Here is a 15,373-nt window from a genome sequence, read left to right as displayed (position 1 = left end):
CACCATTCAAATCTACATATCTGATCCAGAATCTCATAGTGGTGTTCTATCATAGAAGATAAAGCAAATAGTTATAATCCAGCTGACATTCTACCTTTTGCTAATAAATGTGTCCTATCTGAAGCCAAAGTCTCACTGAATCAGAATAACATCTATTGTTTCCATTAGATTGCTGGGCACATGGTTTTCAGATAAAAGGGAATCTGATTAATCTAACAGTTTACATTCCATATAAAAAAAGATTTTTTCAGTACCATGATAATTTCCAGGAGGCGATAATGAGATTTTTGTTATTAAGGAATAATCATCCAATTTATTTAATAAAGTCTAAAAAGCATGTAAAATAGAATACTTGCCAAAAATAGAGCCACACAAGCTATGCACGTGTTCCATTTTCCAGATTTTGTAGCAATTGATTCAACAGAAGGTTTTGCCGTATTATGATGCATTTGTCAATAAAATCTATCTAATTATTGATTGGCAAAGATTTGGTTAAATCAGATGTTTTGCATTATGTAGAAAGTGTATGTGTTTAGGAAAATCCTTTTTCATGAACTGAAACATATAATGATGCTTGAATATACCTTACTTTTCTGAGGTAATCTAACGTTTTCATTAGTCATTTGATTTTATTTGAATCTTATTGGTAGAATCTAACTATTTGACAGTTCTACATGGTCACTGGTTACTATGTGAATAAAATTAGAAATAAAAGTGGCACTAAGAAGGTGGGTTTTAATTCCATTTCTCCCTATCTTTATCATTCCTATGTTCCATATGACTTTATTTTGCATCAGCCAAAGATACTGCATTGAGGAAATTTCATGAACCACATTCGACTATCTTCCAATCCAAGAGTAATTTGAGTCAAATTGTCCAAGAAGTGCCTTTCTCTATGATGATGATGACAGTGATGACAGTCATCCCTCATGGAGCGTGTACTGTGTACCCGGTGCTGTTGCAAGCACTTCATGCATATCAACTCATCCAATACTCATGACAACTCTATGGAATTTTAAGAATAAAATAATTTTTTTCAGATAATAATTGACATGGAACTGGATGAATAATAAACTGAGAGTTTCTATTTGCCAGAGCAACGCTTTCAACCCTGAATGCATGTGGACACACCAGGAGAACTTTTTAACAATGTAGTGCCTGACACTGACTCAAAGGTTCTGATTGAATTGTACTAGAGTGGGGCCCAGGCATTGCTATTTATTTTAAAAAGCACCTGATATGGGTTGACTGTGTTGCCAGGGGAGAGAACTAAGGCCCTATGTTCGAGCTTTCACTTAGTAACTGTGTATTTCAGGGACATCACTTAACCTGTCTGAATATCATCTGAAAAATAAGAACAATAGTTCCCCTTTGTAACTCACAAGTCACATGTGTTTCAAAAAGACAATGAATTATTGTTTGCCAGCACACTTTAAAAATTGAAAAGTGATCATATAAAATATTATCATTAACTGCAAAAAGTGCCAGGATAAAATATAAAAATAGCAAACTTGCTGGTATGACATTATGTTTTCTATAAGCCCAATCTTGTAAAATGCATAGACAAATAATCTCTGCAGATACTTTTGTTTCATGCAATGAAATTCACTGAAGTACTGCAGAAAGCTAGGTCACTGCACTTCAACACATCTTCTAAGAATGAAGCACATCATTAGTTTCTTGGATTTCAGAGATTCATGTGCAAAAACTTTGTCTGTCTTTGTCCTATCCTAAGCAATCCATCTAGTTCTGGGAAGAGACCCAGAAAACATAAATTCAAATACAGGAAGAATATATACATAAGATAATGGAACAGCTGCCAACAACAAATATATTTTCAGAGCAGAGCCCTAGCTCTATGCCCAATTATACAGCACAAAGTAATCATAATAAGGTTGATAATCAGCATGAGAAAAATCACAGGAAAAATAAGGGAACCTTTACTTTCCATTAGCCACTTAATACAATTTCAATACCTTTGATCAAAGGATACAGCTATGGATCGACCATTAGGAACCTGATTTTTTTGGATAATGTATGTTTAAAAAGAGGGTGGTATTTAAATACTACTAGCTCTTCAGAACTCCAAAATTTGGATTAGGCTTTAGAATGTTTGTTGGAGCAATCTGGCTTTTCTTGAGTTTCAAGAGACACCAGGCGGCAAACAAAACTCAGGACTGCTGACACAGCCATCAGGAAGAATTTTAGGTTGGTGGCAAGGCTGATGTCTTTGGAATTCTTTCAGAAGTCCAAAGAGCCCTTGGCTATGAGAAACTAAAATTTCCAATTACTATTCATTTTTTAAAAAACAAATTTTAATAGATTGTTTCTATTTTGATTTTGCGTGTAACACAGTATCAAAACTTGTAAACCAAAATAAAATAAAATAAAATAAAGGAAAGAGAAAGCAAATTATTTAATATTGGGAAGAAGGGAAGAGATGCCTGCTTTTTAAGTGCTATTCCCAAAGGTGGGTTACTTCCTGTCTTCTAAATTCAGACACAAATACATTCATAAGGCTGAGTAAAAGGAAAACTTTTTTCATTTAAACATGTTTATAAATTGCATAAAATAATTCAAGCTTATAACATTCTTTTGGCAAACATTGGCCGATGGAAATTTTTGTCACATACATTCGTTATAGTCTGAGCCAAGGAAGTTTCCTCTCTTTCTCTCTCTCTCTCTCACATATTTGACAGTAGTGTACACAAGAGCTAAACGATGCCAAGACTAATATTGTTTTAAATAGATATACGCTACATTTTTAAAGGAAAGGAAATAAATGTCAAACGGGCATGTTGCATCACAAATAGGTTAGGCTGCACTCGCGGGAAGGAAGGAGTACAACACTAGTTTTCCAATCCATTTACACATCCTGATTGATAGCTATTGACTTTCTAATTAGCCTTTCAGATAGGCCAAAAAACAAAAAATCATCAGCCCCCATTTTTCCCAAGCTGCCTTGTTTTCATCAGCATCTTCCACTCTTCCCACGCCTAAGTGAAGTTGCTTCCGCTCTGGGACTCTGGGACTCCATCTGGGGGCGGTGGGGGTGGGGGTGGGGGTGGGGGTTGGTGATTGCACTCTCCAGCTCCTCCCTGTTCTTTCAGGTGACCCCAGGCACATTTCCTCCACCTGCTCCTCGCCTGCTGAACTTCCTGTTACCTCTGCCCTTCGCTACACAGGCTCCTGGTATCCACAATTTCAGTGACCATCTGTGTTACTCTCCTGGGGCTGCCAGAAGAAAATACCACAAACTAAGTGGCGCACAACAACTGAAATTTGTCCTCTCACTGTTTGGGAGGCTGGAAGTCCAAAATCAAGGTGTCCAGAGGATTGCGTTCCCTCTGAGAGTCCGGGTAGGATCCCTCCCCGCCCAGTCCAGCTGCTGGTGTGTGTTTGTTGGCCACCCTTGCATTGCAGCTGCGTCACTCCGGTCCACTCCAGGCTCTGCCTCTATGGCGGTCTTCACATAGCCTTCTCCCTGTGTGTCTCTGACTTCACACCGGCATCTTCTCATAAACACACCAGTCATATGGGATTAGGGGCCCAGCCTACTCCAGTACGAACTCATCTGAACTAATTACACCTGTAACAACCCTATCTTCAAATGAGGTCACATTCCGTGGTATTGGGAGATAGCACTTCAACATGTTTTGGGGGAACACACTTCAACACATAATACCATCTGTATACTGAAGACTCCTGATGCTCCCTCTAGCCTGGACCGCCCCCGTACCCCCTAGATTTTAGACTCTTCAGATCATTTTAGTTTTCCTGGTGAGCATTTCACACTGGATGGTCTACAGATGCTTTGAAATAGATGTGTCTACATTGGATTGCATTATTTTCCGTAGTCTCTTCTTCCTTCTGTAGTTTCTCTCCCAGTTAGTTGTGTTTCAGGCATCTTCTCCAGGATGATGGGCACCTGGGTTATCCCTGGCTGGTTAGTCACTTTTGACCATGCCTCTGGCCCATCTGCCCTCCACGTGCCCCTGAAATCCCCTCTAGGCAGAAGCAGTCACTTCCCTGGAAACTTGAAGTGCTGCTGACTTCAGTATAGTCATCTCCCGCTGTCAGTATAGACAGACATCTCTCACTGACAGTATAGACGTCTCTCGCTGTCAGTATAGACAGACATCTCTCACTGACAGTGTAGACATCTCCTGCTGACAGTATAGTCATTTTACAGAAATGGCCTTCAGTGGGAGACAGAGCTTTGCCTAAAGTTTGAGCCTGCGTCCAATGGCTGTTGCGTGGGGGGAAAAAGGCTCAACCTCTTTGCCTCAACTTGAGAAGACTTGCAGGAGCCCTCCCAGCTGCAGCATTGCCTGGAGGTTGGCTGAGTTCTTTGTGGAGATGTCATTGCAGTCCAATTTTTCCTCTCCTCCATCTTACTTTCTTCCCTCTCCGATGAATGTCAGACCTAGAGCACGCTCCAGGGAACACCGCCTGCTGCCGGTCTCTGCTTCAGGGCCTCCCGAGGTAGGTTTTGGTGCTGGTTCACCCACTGGCCAAGGAGCTTGCAATGAGGACCTCAATCCTGGCATACGCAATAGGCACGGCTCCAGCATAGTTAGGAATGGAACTGTTAAAACTTGCACCGTGGTGATCTGGAATGCTGCACGGGGTGAAAAAAAATGCAGTTCTTAGAAAACATACCAGGAACTTGATAAATATGGGGAAAGGGTAATGATAAGGACGCAGGATTTAGCTAGCTGTTCCCGCAGGAAGCTGGTGCTTTGGAAAGTGGTGACAGAATCTGAGAGGAATTAAGAATGAGAATGAGAAGCAGAGAGGCCTCCTTGGCAACTTATGCAGAGACTCTCAAGATCTTCCACCAGTTGTGGGGAAACTGAGAACCAGAACCAGCTTCTAAACGTGGATCACAGAGTTTCAGAGAAAGTGGAATTCTCCACCTAGGGAAATCTATGGCTAAGGTCAGGGCCATACTTGGAAAAGAATGGGGCCCTGAGAATAAGATGAAAATATGCGTTTGGTGCACTTGGATATCTTATCCCCAACATCTTTTAATACTCAGAATGCAGAAGTACCTCTCCTTCTCCCTGTTAGAGGCTGACTCTGTCACATTAATTAGACATACAGGGCCTCTTACTTGAAGACCACGTATCACCCTAGAAGTACAGAACCTCCTGGACAGCAGGGCAGCAGCCAGGGGTGAGTCACATGTACACTTGGCCAGGGAGTGGCTGGACCTGGCTGGGGCAGGAGCAGACTCAACACCAAAGGAGGGGCCGGGATCAGACAATCTCTGCCCCTAGAAGCTGAGAGCACAATAACGAGTGGCGTTTGAGGGTATCTGTTCAAGAGCCGGGAAGGTAGGCAGAAGGTAGTGTTATAAAAGAGAGAGTTTACCAGTGCCGGACGACTCTCTTCTGATACAGGATTTAACACCATGGCAAAGTCCCTGGGAGAGGGTGCTAACAAACTGCTCAGGAGGCTTTTCAGAAGCTTTGAGAAAACCATGACCCACACCCGGTGAATAGACAGTGTAGTCATTTTATAGAAATGGCCTTCAGTGGGAAGGAGTGGAAGCAGCTGGAGAAAGAAGGGGTCAAAGGCTCCGGAACCTGGGTGCGTGAGCCTTGGTGGGGAGCGTGACATCAGAGTGCTTTGAGAAGAGGCCTGTCTGTGTGTGTCTGGGTGTGTGTGTGCGTGTGTGTGTGTGTGTGTTTGGGGAGAAGCTCTGAGGACTGGGTTGGGAGTGTATGGTCAGGTGCTCAAAAGAGAAAGGCCAGCTATCTTTCCCTGTCAATGGGTGTGGATCAGCCCCAGTCCACAATCCCACAGATCCTTCACAGCCCTTCATATAGAAATGTTCCCAGATCATCACACACTCTTTAGAGATGTAGTTTTAATGCCTGGTTAATATTTCATGTATGACTTTGTCATGTGTTATTTAACCCGTTATGTCCTCTTCAGTGTTTACTTCCGGTTTGGCGATTTTATTAAAATAATACTATGAAGAGCTCACTTGTGCAAATGATTTTTTTTTTTTTTTTGCATTTTCATAAGTAGAATTACTAGGCCAAAAATTAGAAAGATTTTTTTTAACTTCTTGGATGTAATTTTTTGAATATATAAAATATTTGCATGGTTCACACATCAAAAATATGTAAAAATATAAATTTAAAGAATGCTGACTCATATCCCTATGCCCTCCACCAATCCCACCCACCCCACAGGCAATCATTCCATTTCTGTTATCCATCTTTTGTTTCTTTTTAAAATAATGATACATATGTATATATGGGTATGTGTGTGTGTGTGTGTGTGTGTATAAACATATTTCTCATTCTTTCTTATATGAAGGTAGCATATATATATGACTACACACACACACTATTCTGTATCATGCTGTTTTTACTTGTTTACTCATAGAGACCTTCCTCATTTTTATGGCTGCATGATATACCATTATGTAGCTGTATCATAATTTATTCAACTTTTATTTCCTTATTGATGCTCATTTGGATTGAGTCAGTCTTTTGCTTTTGTAAATAATGACACAGTAAATAATCTTGTTCTTAAATCCTGTTTTATATTGATGTGGCAAACTATCAGAGTAGACTCCCAGACTCTTAGAAACAAAATTGGTAGGTAAAAGGGTAAATGTAGAGGTAATTTTATTAGGTATTTCCAATTCTCTTCTGTAGGGCTTATATCATTGCTTCTTATGAGAGTTCCTGTTCCCGCCACTAGTTTATATAAACATTTTTAATCCACATGATCAAATTTATTTTTTTCCAAATCTGCCCATTTGGATCCTTATGACTTTGTGGGCAAAATCTGCGACTGCCTCTGAAATAATGACATTCTGGCATCTTCTGAGGAGAGTGACCAAAAGGATGAAGATTCCAGTCAAATTGGGCACATGGAACCCTCCAGGCATTTGGGGAAGGACAATATTTCATCACTAGAGACTATTCCTTTTTGCAGAAAGTTTAGTATCCATGACCCCTGCCCCATAAGTGCTGACCGTTCAGACCACCCAAAACTCTTCTACATTTCCTCACATCCCCAGGACTCTGGCTGGGAGGTGCTAAGAGGAACAGAGATTCCAAGATTAGGGAAAGGAGACCCAGGGAACACATGGTAGCTGTTTGCAAATATTAAAAATGCTCAAGTGCCAAATGCCCAAGGGCACAAGCAGGTGCGGGGTACATGGGCCTTCACTCAACACAGCGATCATTTCCCAACCACGATTTGCCTGTGCTGGAGTGAGCTTCCGGATGGCACGGAGCTCCCCACTTGGGAAGTTTGCAGAATCGGTGGGCATCTTTCAAGACTCCTGGAAAAGCCGTCACCACATGAAATGACAGGCTTGGCTGACTGATTCTATTTATAAGATTTTCTTTTTTTTTTTTTTTTTCATTTTAAAGCTTTTTTTTTTTCCTTCAGACCCCTCTGAAAGTTGTCTACTTACTCTCCCCTCCTGCCTGAAGTCTGCGTTTCTCTTCAGTAGGAGACATTCAGATGTCTGACCTGCACTGGAGCCTCCCTAATGAAAATGAGCTCACTGCTTCCCAATACTTTTCCTTTATAAAAAAGAAAAAGAGAGAGAGAGAGAGAGAGGAAGGAAGGAAGGAAGGAAGGAAGGAAGGAAGGAAGGAAGGAAGGAAGGAAGGAAAAGATTGTCATTTGACTAAATGTTGACTTTTCTAAGAATTAATTTAGATTTTTACACATACAGGAAAAAATATATTGGTATATTTCTAGTAACTAAAGCAACAAATCAAACAATATATTTTGACTCTCCTCTATGCAAAAATTATGTGGAATAGGATCTCTAAGAATACAGCTAAGTTACAATGGAAGTTTCTAGCCCAAGAAAAGCTGGTCTACTGGGCCCACAGTTCTGTATGCCACTGAATTCAGACCTGGTAAAGTGTAGAGCAAATAGCATGATTGCACTAAGACTTGAAATACAAGCGTCAGTCTGGGTGCCAGCTCAAATGAATTAATCCTATGTTTAAATGGAATCAGGTGTTTTTCTCTTGCAGTTGGATGCTTTTTTCCTTTACTAATCAAAGTAAAAAATGGAGCAATTAAAAAGAAACCAAAATATTGCAAGCACTTAGTCCTTTGTACGTAAGGGGGCTTTTTATTTTATTTTATTACTTTTTATTTCAAACATAACATAAACCAAAAATTAATTACAGCAATTACATAAATTACTTGGAAATACATAATGCCAATGATTTCAGTGGCTGTATATTTAAGAAATCCATATTGTCCACATATTCTTTGTCAGGCGTAATGGGAGTGGGGGCAATAAACCCACAGTGATAGCAGGAGCATCTGCCTCAGAGTTAGCCAGGCACGGTTAACTGCTGGCTGCCGGGCTTCTTCACCTGGACTCACACAACACATTGGGCAGGGATGAAAATGCAACTCTAAAAACCTCGATCCCTGCTATATGAAAGAAGCTAAGTGCTGTAACAGGGAGGGGAGGGGTCAGTCTACCGGAACACCTGGCCACAGAAAAGTCAGGTTGCAACAAAAATGAAAAGATTAGTTGGAGGCCCAGGAGCAGAGGGGTGACACAGGGAAGACAATTCACCCAAGTCCTACACCAGTTCACAGCTGCAAGATCCAGGGCTATCACTTCTCTCTGGACTCATAATGCATTGCTTCTTCTAAACAGGGAAGCTTCTTCTAGATCTGACTCCAAGATTTTGTGATTTACTTGACCACCCATATGGTACCCTGTTAGACGTAAAAAGGCAAGTTCAAACAAACAAACGGGCATCGCTGACAGTAGAAGAACTCAGACTCTCAGTCAATGAGGAATCCCTTGCCCCATGTTTGCCACTCGCCCATTAATATATATTTTTTCACTGTGTCCATTCCTTTAACGCTTGAGCTGGAGCAAGGTGAGCATCTGAGAAAACTGCCACTCACGCTTGTGAGACGTCTCAGGAAGAGAGCACGGAGGCTTCATGACGACAGTGCCTGGTTTGGAGTGTGGAGCTGCTGGGTCCTTTGGGGGCTCCTGTGCCAGCCTTTAGCTCCAGTTAATGATTTCTGCTCCTTTACTCTCTTTCTCATAGGAGACGGCTCCATCTTGTTTTATCTACTGACTTTTCTCCATAGTTTTAAGATTCTTTTAAATGTTATTATTATTATTTGCATTTTTCATTTGTATAAATGTAAGGAGTACAACTGCAGTTTTGTTCCATGAACATAATGCGTAGTGCTGGAGTCTGGGTTTTTAGTGTAATGATCACCAGAAAAATGTACATTGTCCCCATTAAGTAATTTCTCATCTCTCACCACCCTCCTCCCCTCCCACCCTTCCAAGTCTCCATTGTCCATTACTCCACACTGTGTACCCATGTGAACGGGTGATTTAGCTTCCTCTTGTGAGAACACGTGGCATTTGACTCTGCTTCTGAGTCGTTTCACTTAAGATAACAGCCTCCCGTCTGTTAGTGTCCTTCACTTATTTTATCTGTCACATTATTTCATCATAAGTAGCATGCAAAATCTGAATAGGAGATCAGAAATGTATAACTTAGCAAAATAGCAAAACATGAAAATCATTTTTGTACATACGTTTGAGATATTTGACAGAAACATCATTAGGTACGTGTCTATTAAATTTCTCATCCCACATTGCTGGTCTGCATATCTACTTCAAAATGTCAGCTTCATTCCATATCCATTAACAAATATTTATTGGTAGCTATTCTATAGCAAATATTGGTTAGGTGTCGTGAACACAGAGGGGCACAAGACAACCATAACCCATATCCAACTATACAGACCCCCAAATGCGTTCCTTATTTAGTACAGCAAAGAACATGCCATAGGTGCAGAAGACAGCACTGTGTGAGAAATCTCTTTTCTTAAGGCCCAGAATGGTGAAAAGAAGAGCATTTTGTTTTTGTCGACAATGAAGTTTCTTCCCTGGCTCTAGAATGGAAATAATATTAAAAGCCCCACAGGGTGGATTTTGCAGGAAATGGACCCTAAGGAGCTAAAGACTGGCTTCTTTACACTCTTCTTTACTGACTTCTTTACACGCTGGCAACCTAAGGGTGACACCTCAACAAGACTCCAGACCTATGTACAGGTGGTTCAGGCCACAAAAGGGTTGGAGGAACATCTCCAAGATGCCTGATGCCCTTCTCAGATGCCTCCACTCTCTTTAATGCAGATCCAGCCTCGGCTCAGCAGGGACCACATGGGTGCAGGGCAGAGAGGAGCCTGGCTGAGAAGGAGCCCACGCCAGTAGGGGTCTGGTGGATAGGAGGACTCCAGGGAGACCCAGAGCTCCTGAAGGAAGCAGCGTTGAAGGGTGGGGAGGGTGGTGCACAGAATGGCAATGGTGTTGCCTCATAGAGAAGGAATGGGTAGGAGAGCAATATTTCGAGGCTTCGGTATCTTGGAATAATGGGAATGCCAGCATGTTGTCCATAAGAACTTCCTAAGTACCCAGAATATCAGAAGAGAACGGGCTAATGCTCGCTGCCACTTTTATGGAAACAGCTCTAACTGCAGATTAATTTCATAAAGTAGTTTGTTCTGCATACAGGATCTCAAAAGGTATTCAGAGATGAGTCATCCTATCTCTTTATTTTGTAGAAGACACACAGAGATTTTGATGCCTATATGAAGTAAAAAACCCAGGAACAGGCTTTAATATCTCTTGTATCCCCAGGTCACGAGGAGGAGAAGACTGGGTTTAAATGCTGTCCAGCCGAACACCCAGGGGTTACATCTTTACGAGGGTTCTTAATGGGAGGGTGCTAACTGCCTTGTTTAGTTCTAATTACCTTTAGAAATAGACAATGTTTGTCCATTCTACTTTTCGTCTCTTACACAAAAATGAAGGGTTATCAGGAGAAAAAGTTCCTAGAGTCAGCATTTATGTTGAAAAAGATTTCTAGATTTAAGTGGATTCAGTGTGAGTATCAATTGTCGGCATTTACTTCTATAACCACTCTGTCTTAAATTAACAACTTTCAGCTCCATTTAGAAACATATAAGTTATATATCAGACCATGTAGACAAAGAGAATATACTAGTTTGAATAGATTGCTTAAGACAGACATATCTATGGGCCTAAATACAGTTGAACTCAAGCAGTGAAAAACAGAATTGTTTTACTGATGCTAATCTTCTGAAAAATTTTGTTTAAAAAAGTCTATTGCCAGAGAAAATAGAAAGATTAAAATAAAAAAGGAAAAGCACTGATACTTCTAACATCTTTTATGTATCCCTTCATTTGGTTGTCACATACCCAGCTAAAAACACTTTACAACCTAAGACATGTAATGCTTTCTGTGATTGCCAATACCATTTTCGGCGAGTGTTTTTTATAAACAGAGCTGCTTATCTCATGAGTCATCTGTTTCAGAGATGACAAAGAGCATCTCAAAGTTAGCCTGCCTCCTCCAACTCTAACTCTGGTTCCTACCTATGCAATTTCATATTTAATATGAGTAATAAGTTTAAAACATTTGAACATGTGTTCCACTGGTTACCAAGAAGGAACTTGGAGATCAATGCCTAGATGTTCATTGACAAACCTACATATCAACTATCTTCTATGTCTGCAAATCATTTTTGTCTCCCTTCAGCTTTGCAAAAAGTCTAGCTCTAAGAAGTGACTTAGAAATATGAGAAATTTCTTGAATCTTTTTGTGCAGAGACTTCGGAGTAACCCATGTTTCCTTCTGGGCTGATATATGACTGTATCTTGATTCCAAGTCATCCTTTGACAATGATCACCGGTCCCTGTGGCATCATCCTCCTTTGTGTGTTGAGACCCCTGTAAAATCTCAGTCAATAAGTGTTTAATACAAAAATTGACAGTGGTTTATGGGGTACTGATTCATAAAGGACTCGGGCTCACAGCATCAAGCCTTGTCAAGATTTGCATTTCCAATCACTTAATAAATAATAGTATTTGCCTAAAAATAAAGTCTAAAAGTTATATGCAAAAGCAATGGGTTCTCAGGAAGGTGGTTAAGTATTAAAACAAGCACTATAAAGTAGATTTATGTCATCTTAAAAGATCCTATTCTGCATAGGAGAATAAATAAACAGAAGGAGGTGTACTGAACAGTTATAGGAAGTTTGTGCTTGTTTAAAAGCCATGTGTTGATTGACATAATCTTTAGGTCTATGTACAATTTTCAGAGAAAGCTAAAGAATTGCATTGGTTTTCCTGATGGTTGCATAATAAATTAGATAAACAGGTCCTACAATCATATCTTTAAATTTAATTTATAGCTGTAAAGGGAATTTATGCTTAAACATCTTTAAATGTAAACAAACACAAGTCAGAGGAGAAGGCATGGATTCTCAAATTTCCTTTTCACTGCAGAAACTTCAGGAGGCTAAGTCTGCTATTTTTCTCCCATCTGCCCACCTTCCTCCACAGTTAACAAAATAAAACATTATTTTGTCAGCCAGGTGCAGCGGCTCAAGCCTGTAATCCCAGCACTTTGGAAGGCCAAGGCTGGCGGATCACTTGAGGTCAGGAGCTTGAGACCAGCCTGACCGTCTCTACTAAAAATTCAGCCAGATGTGATGGTGGACACCTCTAATCCCAGCTACTCAGGAGGCTGAGGCAGGATAATTGTTTGAACCTAGGAGACGGAGGTTGTAGTGAGCTGAGATCGTGCCACTGTACTCCAGCCTGGGTGATAGAGTGAGATGCTATTTCAAAAAAATAAAACTAAACTAAACAAACGAAAAACCTTCTTCGAGGCTATTATCTTTTTGAAATGAATATAGCTGAATTTCCATGTACTTGGAGACTGGTGAGGTCAGAAGCTCTGTGGCTAATCTAAGGCTTTCTATCATTAGTGCTGATGTTTATGCTTTGACAAATAAGACGAGGGTAGAAATTTTTTTAAATGGAAAAACCATTGTTTTTTTTATTTCAGATTCAGGAAGAAAAGAATTATAATAACAACAGCAAAACTACAACTACATAAAGTGTATCATCCCAGTGTCTCTAGTAAAATCTAAAAAAAAAAAAATCAATCCCAAATATAGTATTATTCCTGAATAGCAGATAAAGCTTCCATTTCCAGATAGAAGGGACTAATGGGTATGAGCAAAGGAAGGATGAAAGAAAGTCACTATGTTATGGAAGTATGCAAAATGACTCATGATTAAGTACAAGGTAAAACAAAGGTAAAATTCAGGAAGGTATTGTTCTGCCATGGTGTTGCTATGCTTGTGAGTTAAAATTGTTGAACTTGTTTTAAAACATATATGAATGTCTGTGTGTGTTCTAAAAAAACTTGAATCTGCCTGCTGACCTCGTGTTCTGACGTAGACTAAAGAGGTCTCACATGGACTGTTTTCTATGTATTTGCATAATAACTGAAACTGACATATTTGGATAGGCATTTGGAGTACTGTTTTAATATAATTTGCAACTTGACCTTTTGCTTTATAAACTAAGACTATTTAGTGCTCACAAACATTTGAGAATAAAATATTTTAGAGGTGGATCCTAATTTATACTAAGGTTGTCTTTCTAGGCTAATAAAACATTTTCTTGGGATCCCGTATGAAATTCTACAGGAATTTCAGTTATCTAAGAATGTCAAGTGGTAAAGAAGGTCTCCTATTAAGTAGAACAAGAGATGCATTCAAATATTAGATGACGTTTTCTTAGAAAGTTAGAGGAAACGTATCATCAAATGTAATTTTGCGTGACCACATTTTTGATAAGTATTGCACTATCTCATTTGGATTCTTTCCACTATAAATATTGCTTTATAATAATTTTTGTGATTTTTTTGGAAAAAACTTTAATCTGGATGAACATCTAAAAAGAAAAATTATCTTAAATGGTAAATAGTGGTGATTACAATAGTATCAAGAAGGAAACCTAAGTTAAATTCCCAGATACTGAAAACATACATAGTAGAATAATCACATAAATGAAGCAATAATCACATAAATGAAGCCATCAGATTCTTTGGGGATTCAATGAGAATTTCAGTGCTCAGTTTTTTTTTATTCTTTAAATACTAAGAAACATAGGTGTTTCCACTACTAATAGCACGTCAAGGTTAAAATGGAATTTTCAAATGAAAAGCCAATCTCAGTCAACTATAAAATCAGTTTGCTAAACTCTAAAATTGGAATTTGGCTAGATAATCTCTAAAGTCCACTAAACGATGACAAATGTGGGGTTGTGATAAGGTGAGAATAAGAACTGTGGTCAACATAGGCCAGGGACTTAGATGACTATGCAGAGCTGAGGGGTGGACTTTTCCTCAACGAAGAGGGTGGCAGCCCATGTGCCCAACCCAAAAGACACAGTCACATGCAGAGGACTCCAGGCTCACTCTGAACATCAAGAGGCAGAGTGTGGACATGCTGGGTCATTGGTGGCTCGAGGGCAGAGTCACGGGACTGAGTCATCTGCACTGGCCAATGGTGAGTGAAGCAGACCCAATCCAGGAAGGAGGCCTGGGTTCAGATGACCAGGCTGGTGTCAAGACCAGACTCATGTCCTAGTAAGGTGTGGAAATCAGGTGGGTGGAAAAGAGGGATGGAGAGGGAAATCAGAGAGTAGAAGATTCTGCTTTGGGTGGACAGTGTAGAGAACAAGAAGCATAGGGATGTGGCCAGCATCCAGGTGCACTTCTCCAGCTAAATACTGCTTGTAATGTATTGTTCATTGACATACTAATTGGGAGGGCAAAGAACAACACTGAATTATTCCTATGCATGGCATGGATATTCCAGGCATGGATAAAACATGTTTTATCCATTCCAGGCATGGATAAAACATGGCCCAACTTCTGCTTAGTTGTTTGTCGGTTTGTTTAATCCATCTGGGTCTACAAGGACCCAGGCTGCCCTGTAAGTAGCTCCATGAAGCAAGACATTGTCCTACCACATTCCTCTCAGTGTTCCTTCCCACCTGCAGGGGCGAGCTGTTCCTTCCTCTGTGTTGAGCTTCTCCTTCAAAGTAGGGGTAGGGAGAGGGGCTCTCTCCCAGGGGCACACTGCCTGGGATCTCGGCGTGTCTCCCAGGCCCTACTGTCTCATCTCGTGCAGGACTCTGCAACCTACTGACAATGGGACTTTGGGGAAGTCAATGTCCTGATCTGGGAAGGTGGGCAAAAAAAGCCTGTTTTCTGGTTTTCTGTGTGGATTCTGCACAAGGGCCCATGGAGAAACCCAGACACCCACTAATTCCCTTCCCTGCACTTGCTAATAAATTCCTGGCACATGTGAATTCCCCTCCTTTTTCACTTTGCTATTGGTCAGTTCGACTGAGTTTATTATTCATTACTGGGTTGAAGAGAAGGGAAGAGAAGTAGGTTATGACCACAGAATGCAGGCTGTAGGGCTAGGAAGATTTGGA

This window comes from Macaca mulatta, chromosome 18 (assembly GCF_049350105.2).
Source record: "Macaca mulatta isolate MMU2019108-1 chromosome 18, T2T-MMU8v2.0, whole genome shotgun sequence".
In the NCBI taxonomy this organism is placed as follows: Eukaryota; Metazoa; Chordata; class Mammalia; order Primates; family Cercopithecidae; genus Macaca; species Macaca mulatta.
Note: the sequence above shows the minus strand (reverse complement) of the source record.